General features: G+C 39.9%; 1 protein-coding gene across 8 annotated transcripts in view; it reads right to left on the bottom strand.

Moving 5' to 3' along the window:
• CDKL5 (cyclin dependent kinase like 5) overlaps window positions 1–14,175 on the bottom strand; it is a 124,968-nt gene extending 110,793 nt beyond the window's left edge. For 4 of the 8 annotated variants that reach the window (XR_007200066.1, XR_007200071.1, XM_048287150.1 and 1 more), the window contains exons 1-2: window positions 12,007–12,144; window positions 11,019–11,190 (exon numbers count right to left, since the gene is read on the bottom strand). The gene's annotated coding sequence lies outside the window, so the exon portion shown is untranslated. Of the gene's footprint in view, window positions 1–11,018; window positions 11,191–12,006; window positions 12,145–13,220; window positions 13,426–14,099 lie in introns of those variants that run through there. The other 4 variants (XM_048287159.1, XM_048287166.1, XM_048287155.1 and 1 more) reach the window with 4 other exon arrangements.
• Window positions 14,176–14,950: the final 775 nt, after the last annotated feature.

Here is a 14,950-nt window from a genome sequence, read left to right as displayed (position 1 = left end):
AGAGAAAAATATTATTGAAATCATAGTGGGGTTTTGTGTCCCAGTTAAAAAAACAAATGCATTATGCAGTTGAATAGTATTCATTTCTTTAATACAAATGGACAAAACAGTGAAGGACATTACTGGAACTTTAGGGAGAAATGACAATTATCACTGAATAATAAAACAGCTCAGCATACTTCAGTATTCTATCTTAAAAGCAGTCTACAGCCTAGGGAGACTTTTTAGGTTTGGTTTCTGTTCAGTAATCCAAGAACTCCAGTATGAAAAAGGAGAAAACTAAGGAGCTCCCAACAACTTCCTCTGTACAGAGATAGCAGGGACACTGAGGAGTGCTCAGAACATCCCAGTTCACGTCACTGACAAAGCTGCAAAATCTATCTAAAATGTCTTTTCAGTATATACACCAGCAAAACTCATTTCCACTTTACCTTCTGGTACAAGCAGAACAAATGAAAACTCTTGTTGTTCACATCCTTCAGCTCTGATTCCATTAAGCTGTGCCTCTACTGCAAGAAACGCTTACAACACAGGGATAGTTTACAGTATTACCAGATAATTGCGGGGAATTATGTTGTTTATTTTGCAAAAGGGCTACGTCGTTATTATACTGTTTACCTAAAAGAATAATTACAAATAAGTGCCAAAGAAAATACTGACCACTTTTTTTACCTTAAAATTGTATAAGCAACAGCAAATGAATAGTGGGGAATAAAAGAATAAAGGTGCCACCTTGATCAGAGCCAAGCAACAAAGGTGAAAACCACATAGCAACTTCAGATACAGCCCAGAATGCTGACAATTTATACCAAGAAGCATAAGCATGCTACAGATTTCTGTTTTCTCAATACTTTCTCCAGTCTGTATTTCTCCACCTTGTTTCACAAATCTCTTCAAGGAAGACATGCAAAACAAGGCAATTAAATAGGCCCATTCATGGAACCCAAAGTACTGTTTCAGGTCATGCTCAACACAACTCCTTATACAGCACAGATTTTTATTTTTTCCACTCTTTCCAAATTTAATATATTTTATTTACTCCACTTAATAACTCTGAACAATTGGTCAGTCATTTATACCATGGTACACAATGCTTTATTACCTAAACTCCTTCAAGTCACAGGGGCAGTTTATTATATCCCACAATTTTAGTAGACTTTTAAACAAAAAGCTCAGACTGCTAGTTTGGAAATATGGACTCTCAAAAGTGCTGACAGAAAATATACAGCTTTCATCATGTAACAAATGCAGGTAAGTAACTCTTAATTACCCAACATTTTAACTAAGTCTGTTTCTCACTTACCAAAGGACAAATTCCTGTTTTCATCTAGTTCTTCTGTTGTGAAAAGGAAGGGTCATAAGGATGTATGTTTAACAGTGTTTAGAGTTTAATTCAGGTATGCTGGGTTCACAGTATTTTAGGAGCATAGTAATGAACCAAAGTAAGCCTTAGTCAATAGCTGCACTCTAGAATTAACTCACCTGGAATTTAGTCCAGTTGCTACCTTGACTTACATTCCACCTTTTTTTAGCACTCCAGTCACAGCTGTACCATAAATAGCTAGCACTGGCACACGCACAGTTTTCTGTCCCCCCACTACTGACATCTTAACTTGAAATCAATTTGGAAACTTATTTTATATGTCTCTCCTCCAGAAGCATTACATTTATTTCTCTTAGGTACTGCAGTGCAATTGATCAACCCCTGCTTTCATCTTTTTTTTTAGATTAGTTTGAGCAGTTTCTCCTCTTCCTTTGGTTTTGCTCTTCACTAAACGGCAGTATTATTTTCCTCAAATGGAATTATTAGAAATCATCTTGAGTTATAATAAAAGTGAAAAACACAACATACATTACTTTATTCTGTATTGTTAAGCAACAATATTCAAAAGAGAATGTCTCTTTGTCTTCATTTAATCAGATAAAATTGAAAAAGACTTATCAAATTCAAGGCGTAATTAGGAAAAAAATAACATTATGTACATATTCCAGATGACTTTCTTGAACACTATTTAAAAACACTTCATGTTCCAGTAATCCATATACCTTTTGGACAATTTCCCTTTAGCTCATGTATTTTGGAGGCATATTTAAAACACAACAACAACAAAAACCAAGCAAACAAACAAAAAAAACTACCAAGAGAAAACAAGATATTAGCATGGTATTATTTGTTACTTAAATATTCCTTTAAGGCATTCTGTAATTTAAAATAATCTGATTTTTGTAACAAACAATTTAATAGCTTGATTTGTAATAAAACTGTAGAGCATTAATGGTGTATTTTGTACATTTTTATACTCATAAAGTCAATCTTAAAGCACACATCACAGGACATTATCTAGTTTACAGATACTCAGGTGTTCAGCATCACTTACTGTTCTACCAGTGGCCCTACAGAACCTAAATGTGAGCACACACTACACTGTAGTAATATCCTTGTGCTTTTGCTTGCAACATGTAGCCAGACAAAAGCAGGGTTATCAAATACTGAAAGCAATCTCAGCTTTCATTATTTTCCTTCCAAATTAAAACTTCAGGTTAAAGCATACAATGATGCCACTTCTGCTGTGGTATCATGCCAAAAATCTGTTCTATGTAACTACCAGGCATTTGCAGACATTAAACAATTCACATCACATTGAAAATTATTTCTGATTTACAGCAGAGAACTTCACCACCACAGTCAGCCTTATCTGTCCTGCAGTTCCTCAATAAAATGGCTAAGTCTATTAGGGAAGGAAAAGGAAGTTAGTAAAAAATTTGCCATGCATCTCACAAATGTAATTGATCCTAGAGGTCCATTTTAATCTTTATCCATCATTGCACCTGAAATAAGATCCAATTTTTTCAGCTTCACAGGTGGACTGGCTTTTCATCGCAAGAGATATGAATGAGCCATGAATGATTTTTAAAAAATACGAATAAAGACTGCACAAATATATATGCTTCAAAAAGAGCTGCCAAATCCCACACTTTAAACATAAAACAGAATCCGCAGCTCCCCAATTTATATCTTCAGCACAACACATCCTCTCAAATATTAGCAACACAGCTCAAGGGCTGCTATCCATAGTATAATGCCATACTTGGGCAGTACAGCTCACCTGGTGTTCCACCTTGAGCAGGAACACTTCAGGCCAGTGGGAGCCTTATCCACAGGGTCAACTTCTCACCACATCCTTGCACCAGACCCTTCTCAATCACATGGCCCAGAATAATGCACACAGTCTTCCAGATTACCCAACACATGGCTCTCTCAATGTCAGGGCTCCACAGCAGATGAAAAATCTGTAGACATACTCAATAGAATAGTCTCGCTTTCATCCCTGCTTCCATTTCACTGCTGCAACCCAGCTTCCACTATTTCATTCTCAGCATTGTATGCAAAACCAGCTTTAAGGGTAGGAAATACAGCGTATTTTCCTTTTTAAGTATTAGTTACATTCACAATAGGTTGTAGAAAGTGGAAGTGGTCAGGTCATTCATCTGCACAGCAACTTCCAGAAGCACAAATTAGGCTGGAGGTCCCATCATACAGCCCTTACCTTTGAGATTCAACAGTATAAAAGCACATTCTTATTTTCATGCATTACATTCATGCATTCATTACATTACTTTCATGCCCTATACCATCACCCTTGTACATTCAATACTAAAATTCATTCCCCAAATTTGGGGGTCTGAATGGTTCTGGATGCGAAAAGTGCATGGGACTTGACAATTTGGTGGGAACTGATATGTTGTAACTATTGCTGTACTTCACAAGCTACAAAGAGGTCAAAAATAAAACTCATCATAAAAATACCAGAAAGTGAGCAAGAAAAATTCCAACACAGTTTGATAATCACAAAGTGAAAGTTACAATTATTATTAATAAATTATTTTAAAATCTGAGTTTTTAAAAAAGCATAAGAACTAGGTTTTTAAAAAATTACCCATTGATTTTAAATTGGGAAGGTAAATTTATTAGTGTAGAACTGTTTATTTTTTCAGTAACTGAACAATCTCTTCTCACTAGCATTGAAGCTTTGTGTAGACTTACACTTTAAGGACAGCATACCTCCTCTTGGTTAATTTCTTTGAAGAGCAGCAAGATAACAAGCTTGATCTGCCTTTCATTCTCAGTGAAATAGCCAACAATAGCTCAAATGTTATTTTAGGTGACTATAACTGGAACAGTCAAACAAAAGGTCACCCATTTTACTGGTATGGAAAAATACAGGATAGGCCTCCAAGCCTCCCAGGGCTGTTCAGTAGTTTGTATGATCAAAGGCGAACAGACTGTGACCTTAATACAAGTATCTTCCTATCTCCCCTCATCCATATATATTACTTGCAATACAATTTTAGTCACTGTATTTTATTGTGATTTATCTCAGAAGAAAAAAAAAAAACCAAAAAAACATCTCCAAGCATCCAAACTTATAGTTAAAACAATCTTAAGTTTCAAATGCATTAATTACAAATACGCATGGATTTTTTTTCTGTGAGTTACATCACATAATATTATTGAGTTAGCAGAAGCAACTGAAAAACAACTAGGCTAATAGAGAGAAGGCCATGCCTGGTTTTTTTTTCAGATAGGTTGTTCACTCACAGAGCTTTAGGCAACTAAAGCATCAATGTGTATAGAATTTACTGAAGCAGATTTAATGATCTTCAAATGACAGGAATAGCTATTTTCTTGGGAAAAGCAGAGTCATGGTTCACCTTCTGAAAATACTATTTTGTTACTATTATTGTGGGCATCCCACACTGTCACCTTCATTCTGAAATCTGTTTTTATTTATACCAGTAGTACAGTTTTTAAAGAGAGTCAAGCAACACATTTGTTGTGCTGAAGCTACAGATTTCTTTAAATCCTAAGCTGAAAAAAATATTTCAGCCCTCCAATTTTTTCAAGAAATATTTCAATTATTTCAATTTGATTTGCTGTGCTACAGCACCTCTTTTCTCTCTAATCCCCCTCATTTCTATATATGAGGTTCTATGTTTGAAGTTCTTCCTGGCTGGCTGACAGTCTTCTTCCTCCATCAAGTTCATATTTCTGTCACTGACTTTATAGTCACAACCTCTTACCCACGTACATCAGATGATGTTTTCTATGCCACCTATTCCTCCTTGCTCTTGATAATAGGTCTAAGCCGAACAGCTTTCCCCAATACCCTTAAAGACAGGAAATTCTTTAAAAACCTAAGTTACACCGCCAAACAGGTCTCCCCCCTCACAGTAACTGTGGGTCCCATGACCACCCATGAGAATACCCCTGCTTCCCATCTAGAATAACATTCCAAAATTGTTGTCCCTGTGACTTCCCTCCCATCATGCACAGGCAATAACCTACTGCAGCAGCTTCACAACTCTCCCACTTTCCATCCGACCTTCCCTGTGCACGCTGGCCTAGCAAAAGGCAGCAAATGCCATGGTGATTATTATTACTACAGGCCAGCCACAGACACACAGACTGGGGTTCCCCGTTTCTTGCCCAAGCTCTTCTCTAAACATCTGCCTGTTTCTGTCAGACCTGTATATGCATGCAACAGGACTGGAGAACACTGCCCCTCTGCCAAAGTCAACTAGGAATTGGGCAAGCAGTTCAGAAGTTACTGGCAGGGTGGGAGGACAGGCTAATGGACAGATGGATGGACAGATGGAACAATTGCATAAGCAACCTTCCCTCAAACTAAAATAAAACTTTGAAGTCCCACCTGTTCCACAAAGCATTTCATCAGCACTAGCCACTCCCCACTTCAAGGTTTTCTGTTTTATAATAGGCTATACTGCATAAAAGAGTAGCTTTAGTCTGTAGACTTACCGGATCAACACATTACTGACTGTACATCACGATGTACAGCCACAGTGCTCCATAAATAACTGCCTTTAAACACAAGCTGTACCCAAACAAGATTTCACAGTTAAGGAGAAAAAGAATGGTTGCATAAAAACATTATAATGGCATGTAATTTGAAACATCCTTTGTAATAATAATGCCAGCAAGGAGAAAAGAAAGCAAGCACAAGCTTTTGGGGTGGGGTTTTTTTTCAGGTTGTCTTTTTTCTTTTTTTCCCCCCCCCCTTTTTTGGGGGAGTCTGTTTTGTTTTTCAATAAATACGAAAAGAAGTAGAGAAGTAAAAATAAAGACTACTACCAATTAAAGGATCTGCAAAGGCGTCTTGCATCTCAACAGCTTAAGATTGTGTGAAGGGATAGAGAAGAAGCTGTGCTAGATGAACAGATGGATCAGGAAAGTGTGAAGAGGTCCATAAGGTAGACTCAAGTTTTTAAAGCATGAAACTTCTGAAGCAAGCAGAGATTCATTGTAGGTGTTTTCATAAAAGGATTAGTTAAGGTGAGGGGAGATAGGGGTTTCTTTGGTTTTTTTGAAAAAGCACATAGATGTAGGTAGATAACAACACACTGTGTGTCTGGAGTGGTGGATTTGGGAATACTCCATCCTTGTCGGACATGGAAAGCAAGGAAGACTGGAAGCATTTTTGCAGAGGTTAAGTAAACAACCTGATGGCAACACTGTGGATGTGGTAGATCAAGAGTAGAAACAAAAACAGAGGGAGATCAGAGCCAAAAGGAGAGGAAAAAAAAAAAAGCCTGCTTGCACCAAAGACATTTGCTTCATTTTAGCTAGAATTCTCATTTCAAGTGCTAGAAAGAAAATAATGCAACAGTGTCATTAAAATGAGCTGAGCAGGGAAGTGTGTATGTTCCCCAGCAAAAGAAGAATAATTTAATTTTACACAACTTCTTCCCATTGACACTTTAGGAATAAACATACTTTTAGGAAAATACTGCTTTTGAGCAGAAGGTTGACCTAGAGAACCCCAAGGGGTCTTTTCCATCACTGATGTTAGTTATCACTTCAAAATACCCTATGCAATCCTAGTAAAAGCAGCAGTAGAAAGTTGGAGAGGAAGTATTCTGTATTTATTAATAGATCCAACCTCATCTCAGTAAACACCCATCTTGCAATAAAAAAGTTTATAATTAAAAGTAGCATACGTTCTGAGGTTCAGAACAGAAAATCAATAACAGCTACTGTCACTGCTATGACAATTGCCTACTTTTTGACTAACAAACAGCTTTAACTTTTGGATGAACAATCCTATATATAAATAACCCATAAGCATAATAAACCATTTTTCATCTCAAATGGCATATGACATTAAAAGCAAACTTGTCTTAATGTATTATAAACCTATGTCCATCTCCTGTTCATCATCATTACATTTATATTTACACAACACAGAAAACACTGAAGAGCTTCCAGTATGGCTACCAACTATTTTGAACAACATCAACTTGAGAAATCAATTAAGTTGTGTTAAAAACAGCTTCATATACTATACACGATGCTGTATGTTTTGACAGCTTTAATATTTCTTCACCTCTGAAAGGGGTCACAAAGTCAGATGGGCCTTAATCCTGCATACACGCCTTTATAAGCAATGCAACTGAAGTTAAACACATGCTGAACTTATTACATGGGCACAAATATTTGTAGAGAGGGTTTAAGTGACTCCGGGGAATAAACAAAATGCTGCCAAGTGTTCAAAATAAAAAAACAGAAGAGGGAACTTTTCCTGTAATTTGTTTTTAGCTACTGGAAAGTTTTATTGAACACAGCAGGTTAACAGGAATTTAGAACAAGTGTAATAAGTCTGACAAGAAGAGCTTTACAAACAGCTGACTACAACATGCCCCCACATTCCATGCACCTTAGTTTTGCTATTAATATTTCAGGTAACAGCCAAAAATGCAGCCTACAAAAACAAACACAAAACCAACCAACCCCAAAAACAAATCAAACAAAAAAACCACTCTCACCATCTTGAAAGAAAGAGAATGACCAAACTACACTACACTTATTCATTGAAAATGCCTCTGACAAACCTGCAATTAACATGATATGCTGCAACACGCAAGATCCAACAAATCTCAGTGTGCCTGGTAAGAGTAAGAGCCAGCAGAGGGTAATACCCAAATCCTTCCAGCAGACTTTTGAAGTTTATCTACTACAGGTCTCCCACCAGAACACCATCCTCTTCACCATCACCTAGAAATGCACCCAGATGAAAAGGGAGAGAAGAAGAGCAGCACACATCACCAAGCATCATGAGCCCCCAACACTCAGGGCACACTGGACCTTCTGCTCTACCAACACCAGCATAGTGCTGATGCATGCTGAGGCAAACACAGGGAGCTTGTGAGAAGTGAATTACACGAAAAATACACAAAAAATTACTATGACCTTCTTAACATTAGGAAATATAGCAACTAATAGCATAATAAATTTGTGTTTATAACCTATCTAATTTAATTCAAAAGATTCTGTGCTTTCAAAATAAATACATAGAAATACAAAGTCCCACTTGCTAGTACAAAGCTTAAAAAGCTGGCAGGTATTTTGCAGCCATGAAATCAGACTGGTTTAACAAGTTAAAATATCACTCAGAATATCACATGCAAGCCAAACAGAAGGATCTACCCTCTCAAAGTCAGAAAGTGATGAGACTGAAAAGCACTCAATGATGCACATTCACTTACTTCGCACGTAAGTGGGACTTTACAGCTGAGGAGTTGCTCACTTCGTAAGGACTAACTCAAAGTAAACCAAACACACTGGAAAAATGGGTGTTTCTATACCAGACAGCTATCCCAGAGAACTATCAATTTAGTAGGCAATTAAAAAAAAAAAATCCATTTTAGGATCACAACTTCTATGAATTTGATTATGAAGTCAGCCAATACATAGTTCTACAAAGAAACCGTATTAAGTGTAAACTGTTTCTCCTAATTCACTAAGAAATGTACAGCTCTTCCAATACAGGATGACTTTTAAACACTGACACCTAATTATGAAGAGGAGAAAGGAGTGAAAAAACTTTTGGTTTCATATTCAAGCTCCAAGAACTATTTTTTTTATACTTAATAGTTGAATAAATATTTTATTGTACTGAACTTTGCAGCCACATCCTCCCATTCCTTCAGCTGAATACAGCAGTGTGTTACCATGAACATCTGTACTATACAGACATCTGTAAGAATGGATTAACAGAGACAGTGATACAATTTATTAAAATAATGGAGCTCTATGTAGCTGGCATACTGAAGATTCAGTTAAAAATTGGTTCACACTTTGGGTTTGTTCTCCTTTTATTTTTTTTTTTTCAAATATTGCCAGGCATGTATTTCTTGTAAATGCCAACCACATCACCACATCAAGATTATATTCTTTTTTCCAAATAAGTGTCAGTGTTAAATTATCCTATCAATAAAAATAAATAACTAAAGGATTAAATTTCAAGATACTAGTAGGCAATTCCAACACTAACAGGTTGTATTAGGAATTCAAATGGGAAGCCAAGCTGGAACACACAAACATCTCTGCTGAAGTAATGTTAGAAAAATAAATCTAATTACACTAAAGCTAGAATTAAAAGCTTCTGGCAATCTAACACTTCAGTACCACAGAAAGTCATCATATAATAACTATAACTAATCCATATGCATTTTCCTCATTTTAAAACACAGCAACAGATTATTTTTACTCCACATCAGCTAAACATGACTTACGTCTAAAACTTCACGTGAGTGAGAAGAGGAACACAACTAACTTGAGAGCCCATACATTCATTTCTGAAAGTTACTTTGCCTAAAGGAAACAGGCATGGAAGTTCTCTGAGAGCTAACCTATTTCCAGTGGAACTCTCATGGTTGCCTCAGAGAAGGGAGGAAATAATATATGCAATATTTCTATAGCAACAGAGTTTAAGACATGTAGCTCCTTTTATATTTACTTGTTCTTTCATTGTGACTTAATCAAGATGTTTAACACAACTATTTCTGCCATGCTAAAATATCTTAATTAACACAGTGACAAAGAAATACATTATCATGTTCTAAATTTTAAGAACTATTTTTAAAAGCTGAACACATTAGTCTTGTGAACATTCAGAACTGTAACATTTTTCCTTCATCCACATTTAATATTATGAAATTGCACAGACTCAGCAACAGGGCTGATGTTGTAACAGTGACTTCCCCTGTTTATTTTTGCATTGTTTTAATGTTTAATTTATATTATAAAATTATTTCTTACTGTTTCTTATGCAGAAAGCTGGTATAACCATTCACAAACAAATCTCAATCTAGATACTAAAGTATCATAGTTAAAATACAGAATTTGGAACCACAAAATAAATTCTATTATTCATTATATTACAAACACTCATCATCCTCATGTTAGAAATAACATGATAAGGATGCTGTTCTGAAGTAAATATCAAGATAATAATCTAGAGTTTATAGGTTTGGCTCATGGGTAATGCTAAAATTCTTTAAAATTCTCAAATAGAAATTATGACAAACATAAGGCATTACTGTTTCTTTCACAAGATGAGCACATAGTTCACAATGACTTCATTTATTCTCCATGTCAACACATTTCCAGGGTAGTTCTATCTTATTAGTGTTTCATGACCCATGTTCATACTTTGCAGACAATAAGCATATAACCATTAAAAAATTTCATAAATGAGAACTCATATCCTAGTCAGAACTTAAATAGTACCTAGGAAAACTGTTGATTAGGTTTCTTCTATACAGATTTTTACTGCTGTTATATGTTTGAGACAGAGTGAAAGCCAACGCTTACATGTGAACAGTTTTCAAGAGTTTCCATATATAGTCAGTATTATAAATAGTTATTTTTATAGCAGCACTGAACTGACTTTTCAATATATATAGAGAGGGTGTTTTCTGCTTACAGAAATTATTCTGTTATTCTACCTTGTACTTCCAGTCTTAGCTCTCCTCCCACTCACATGGTCCAGCTCCCTACAACAACAGAAATAGCCACTGCTAGTGTCAGGCCACCCTAGGACTACTGTTCACAGAATTACCAAGTTGGAAGGGACTTCAAGGATCATCTGGCCCAACCTTTCCTGGAAAAAGCACAATCTAGACAAGATAGCCCAGCAGCCTGTCCAGCTGACTCTTACAAGTATGCAGTGTTGGGGAATCCACCAGTTTCCTGGGAAGATTATTCCTTCAGCTGATTGCTCTCATTGTGAAAAATTTTCTTCTCATGTCCTATTAGAATTTCCTAGTCGCCTCTCATCTTTTCCATGGGACTCCTTGCAAAAGGGAGTCTCCATCTTCTTTGTAGCCACCCTTTAAATACCGGAACATGATGTTATAATTAGATCAGTGCTCCAATAACAGTTTCCACCAAACTACCCCAAACCTCTATTTTATAAAGAGGCTCTCTCTATACTGATCATACAGTTTTTTACACTTCCCTGTAGCTGCTTCACTGGTAAAGAAGGCTTATAAAATGTATAATCTCAAGAGTTTTGTTAGGAACATAAAGCTATAATATGCATTTCAGTACTAAAATCTCCAAGTCTATTTTTTCCTCCATCATTATTAAACTAAACTGACAGGATCTATGAGAACATTAAAAAGAATCTGCAATTTCTTTGTTTCAACACCAAGTTTTGAAAACTAAGCCAGGGCACATAAGCTATAACATTAACAGGTTTATTGTAACTTTCATTTTTAAGTCAGACAAAAGGAATCAAAACAATATCTTGTTTCAGCTTCCATAAAATTCCAACCTAAAATGTTAAAAAAACTTTAACATAAACCAACCATGTATTACATATCAGACTCATTACAAGTGTCGACATAAAGTTAAAAAACAAGCACAATCCAAATATTTTTTAAATGTGTATTTTTAAAGATAACTGCTTTCATCTGCAGGTCTAACACCGACTGAAGTTAATTCTAAAAGAACTAGTTTCAAAACATGGTATAACATTTCCTACTTGCAACACATGGTTTCTACAGCTTTAGATTCTTCCATGCTCGTATAAAATATGGTCTATCACCAATTATAATGTGGCATCCAGTTCTTTTGCATGCTAGAAAAATCTAATGAGCTAAATCAAGGCAACCAAGATTTTGACACAATTCTGATGTAATTACCTAAATACTACAGTTTTAGGTAAACACTGACAAACAAGGCCATATTCCTGAGAGTTATTCAATGCAGGGGCTTCTTGAGGCAGAGATCTCTCCTTGAAGAACATCTTGCCGAAAGTACAAAGGGGGACATTTTCCTTCCTATTGCCAAAGGAGCAAAATGAGAGAAATTTTAAATACCCACACAACTAGAGGTAGTATTTAAGTCTGTACAATAGAAAAGGCCAATACTTTTCTTATTCAATCCACCTGGTAAAAAGGGCACTTCATGCTTCTACTACACACAAATGTGTTTTATAAAAAGCTTGCTTTTTTTTCCCCCAACTGCAGATCTCTTTGCTGTTAAAAGCATACACACTTAGACAAGAACAATCTTAATGATCACGCTGTTTTAGGCAAACCCAAAAGACTATCTGAAATGCTAAATTTTGACACACTTACACCGCATCTGGGAAATAAACAGTTAAGTGTACACGTAGATAGCAAAAGAAAGTGGGACTTTTAGATTGTACTAGCCAAGGAGCCAGTATTAGCTGGCCACATCCAACTTGATCACTCATTACACTGGAAGATGGTGGTGCTCAACACCTCTCTGGAAAAGCAGCAGAGAGGCATGAGGACAACAAAAGAAACTAAGAGGACAATTTTAAACTTCTCTCCTGCAATACTGCAGAGCCACTCGTGATCTGCGTTTATCAGTGTGCCAATGGATTTTCCCAGCCCTCCTCTGTAGTATGTTCTCTTACAGCCTATTTGAGACCTTTCAAAGCTTTACTAGATAAACATGTATTTGTAATAAATGATTCTTCCAGATACGACCGTGACTAATGTATTACCATCTTGACAAGCCTACTGAGTACAAGCCAGGTAATAGCTTCCCTCGCCCAAGGCACAGCACGCAGGAATATGCACGATCATTACTAATTTCACTATGGCAGTTGCAGGCTGGTGCTGTCTCAGACAACTACCTGCCGCAGCCATGGTCGGCAGTGCACGATGCAGACAGGAGGAGGATCTCTGAGAGCAAGGCTGGAGTAGTTCAGCAACAGCGTACAGGGCCCTCACATTTATAAAGAGAACGAAATAGGAGCTCGGCTTCTTGCTCTTCCAGCCCTAGAAGAGGCACTGCTGCAGACACACAAAACCCTGCTTGAAAAAAATCCTTTTCCCTTCCATATGCTCCAAGGACAGCAACCGAGTTTTCCCTGCTCACCCACCAATATAAAAGATGAAAGCTGAGAGCAGAAGCAAGGAATAGCCCAGCAACGGGAATCCCGGCATCCCTCATCTTCCTAGCGGCTCGAGGTGAGGAACAGCCTTCTCTCCTGGGTGTTGTCCCCTCTGATGCTCTCCATCACCACCTGCCTACCTTGGAACAACTAGTACGTTTTCTCACAACTGGCATCAAGAATGTACAAGCCCAGCAACAGGGCGACTGATTAAAAAGAAAAAAAAAAAACAAAACAAAAAAACCAAAACCACACAAGAAAATCCCAAACCCACCTAACAGAGAAACACTGCCTCCCCCAAATCATAATAATCTAACGAGCATCTTTTTTAGAAAAAGCCCTAAACCTTTCCAGTGCGACGGAAGAAGGTATTAGGGAGGAAGCGGGGAGAGCTCGCGCAAGACAAGGCACACAGGCGGAATCCCACGGGCGGAATCCCACGGGCGGCTGCTTCCCCCGCCCCGGGGCACCACCGGGGGGACCGAGGGCGGGCCGCGCCCGCCGGCTCTGCCCCCTCCCGAGAGGGGCGGCCGCGGACCCCGCGCCCCGCCAGACCCCGCCGGGCACCGCAGCCTCACCCCCGGGCCCTCCCCGGCCCCTCGGGCGCACCTGGGCTGGGAGCGGAGCGGGGCGCAGACACCGACCGGCCCCGGCGGGATAGGAGGAGGGCGGCGGGCGGCAGGCGGCCGCCAGCGGCGGCGGGGGAAGCGCGGCTGCCGGGGAGGAGCGGGGACGGACGGGGAGCTGAGGGAAGGGGACGAGGCACGGGGCTGCCTCGCCGCAGCAGCGGCAAGAGCCCGGCAGCCGGGCGGTGACAGATGAGGGCGGCGGGGGGCACGGGGCGAGCTCCCGGCGCGGCTCCCGTACCTGCGCTCCGGCGCTGGCGCTGCTCTCGGTGCGCCCGACGGCACTTCCCCGCCCGCCGCCGCCGCCCCCTCGCTGCGCTCCCCCGCCCGCCGCGCTCAGCCGACGCCGCTGGCCGCAGGACCCGCCCCCGGTCCGCACTGACGTCCCCGCCCACCAATAGCAGAGGAGCGAGCGGGCCCCAGGCGTCGCCCACGCCCACCTTGGCCAATGGGGCCCCGCCATGGCCCCGTGTCCCCGCCCCTGGCCCCGCCTCCGCGGCACCGCCCGGCTCGGGGCCGGCTCGGTTGAGGCGCAGCTCTCGCGCAGCGGGTGCGGGAGGCGGCGTGGCCGCGGCCCCGGGGGTGGCACCAGGCGGTCCTGGGAGCAGGTTCGGTCATGGGGGATAGGGGGACATCTCCGCAGGTGGAGAGGTGGGGGACCACCCCCTGGCAGCAGGGCACGGCTGTGAGGGATGTGTCCCTCCCTGACAGGGAGGGGGGCAGGGGGCTTCTCGTGCAGGGGATTCCGGGGAACGGATGGGCTTCCTTTTTTTATTTTTTTAATTTCTTTTTTCTTTTTTTGGCAGGGAAACTGGTCCCCGCCTCCGGCACGCAGAGCCGTTAGTCACCCGGGTGCGGAGCGGGGAGGCGGGAGAAGCGCCGTAGGGAGCTGCTGCTGCTTCAGCTGGATGGGTGGAGAGAAGGAGAGCGGGTGGAGAGAAGGGGAGCGGGGATGTTAAAAATCAGTATCTTTTTTTTTTTTTTTTTTTTTTCACATCAGCTCCTGACACGGTGAAAATGCCTCCAGACCTTAAGCATTTCTCCATCCTTTTTTTACAAAACCGTAATCTGGGCTTTCAAATTCTGTTGCTG

The sequence above is a fragment of the Corvus hawaiiensis genome, chromosome 2 (assembly GCF_020740725.1).
Source record: "Corvus hawaiiensis isolate bCorHaw1 chromosome 2, bCorHaw1.pri.cur, whole genome shotgun sequence".
NCBI classification, from domain to species: domain Eukaryota; kingdom Metazoa; phylum Chordata; class Aves; order Passeriformes; family Corvidae; genus Corvus; species Corvus hawaiiensis.
The sequence above is the reverse complement of the archived record's forward strand: the minus strand, read 5'-3'. Positions and strand labels throughout refer to the sequence as shown.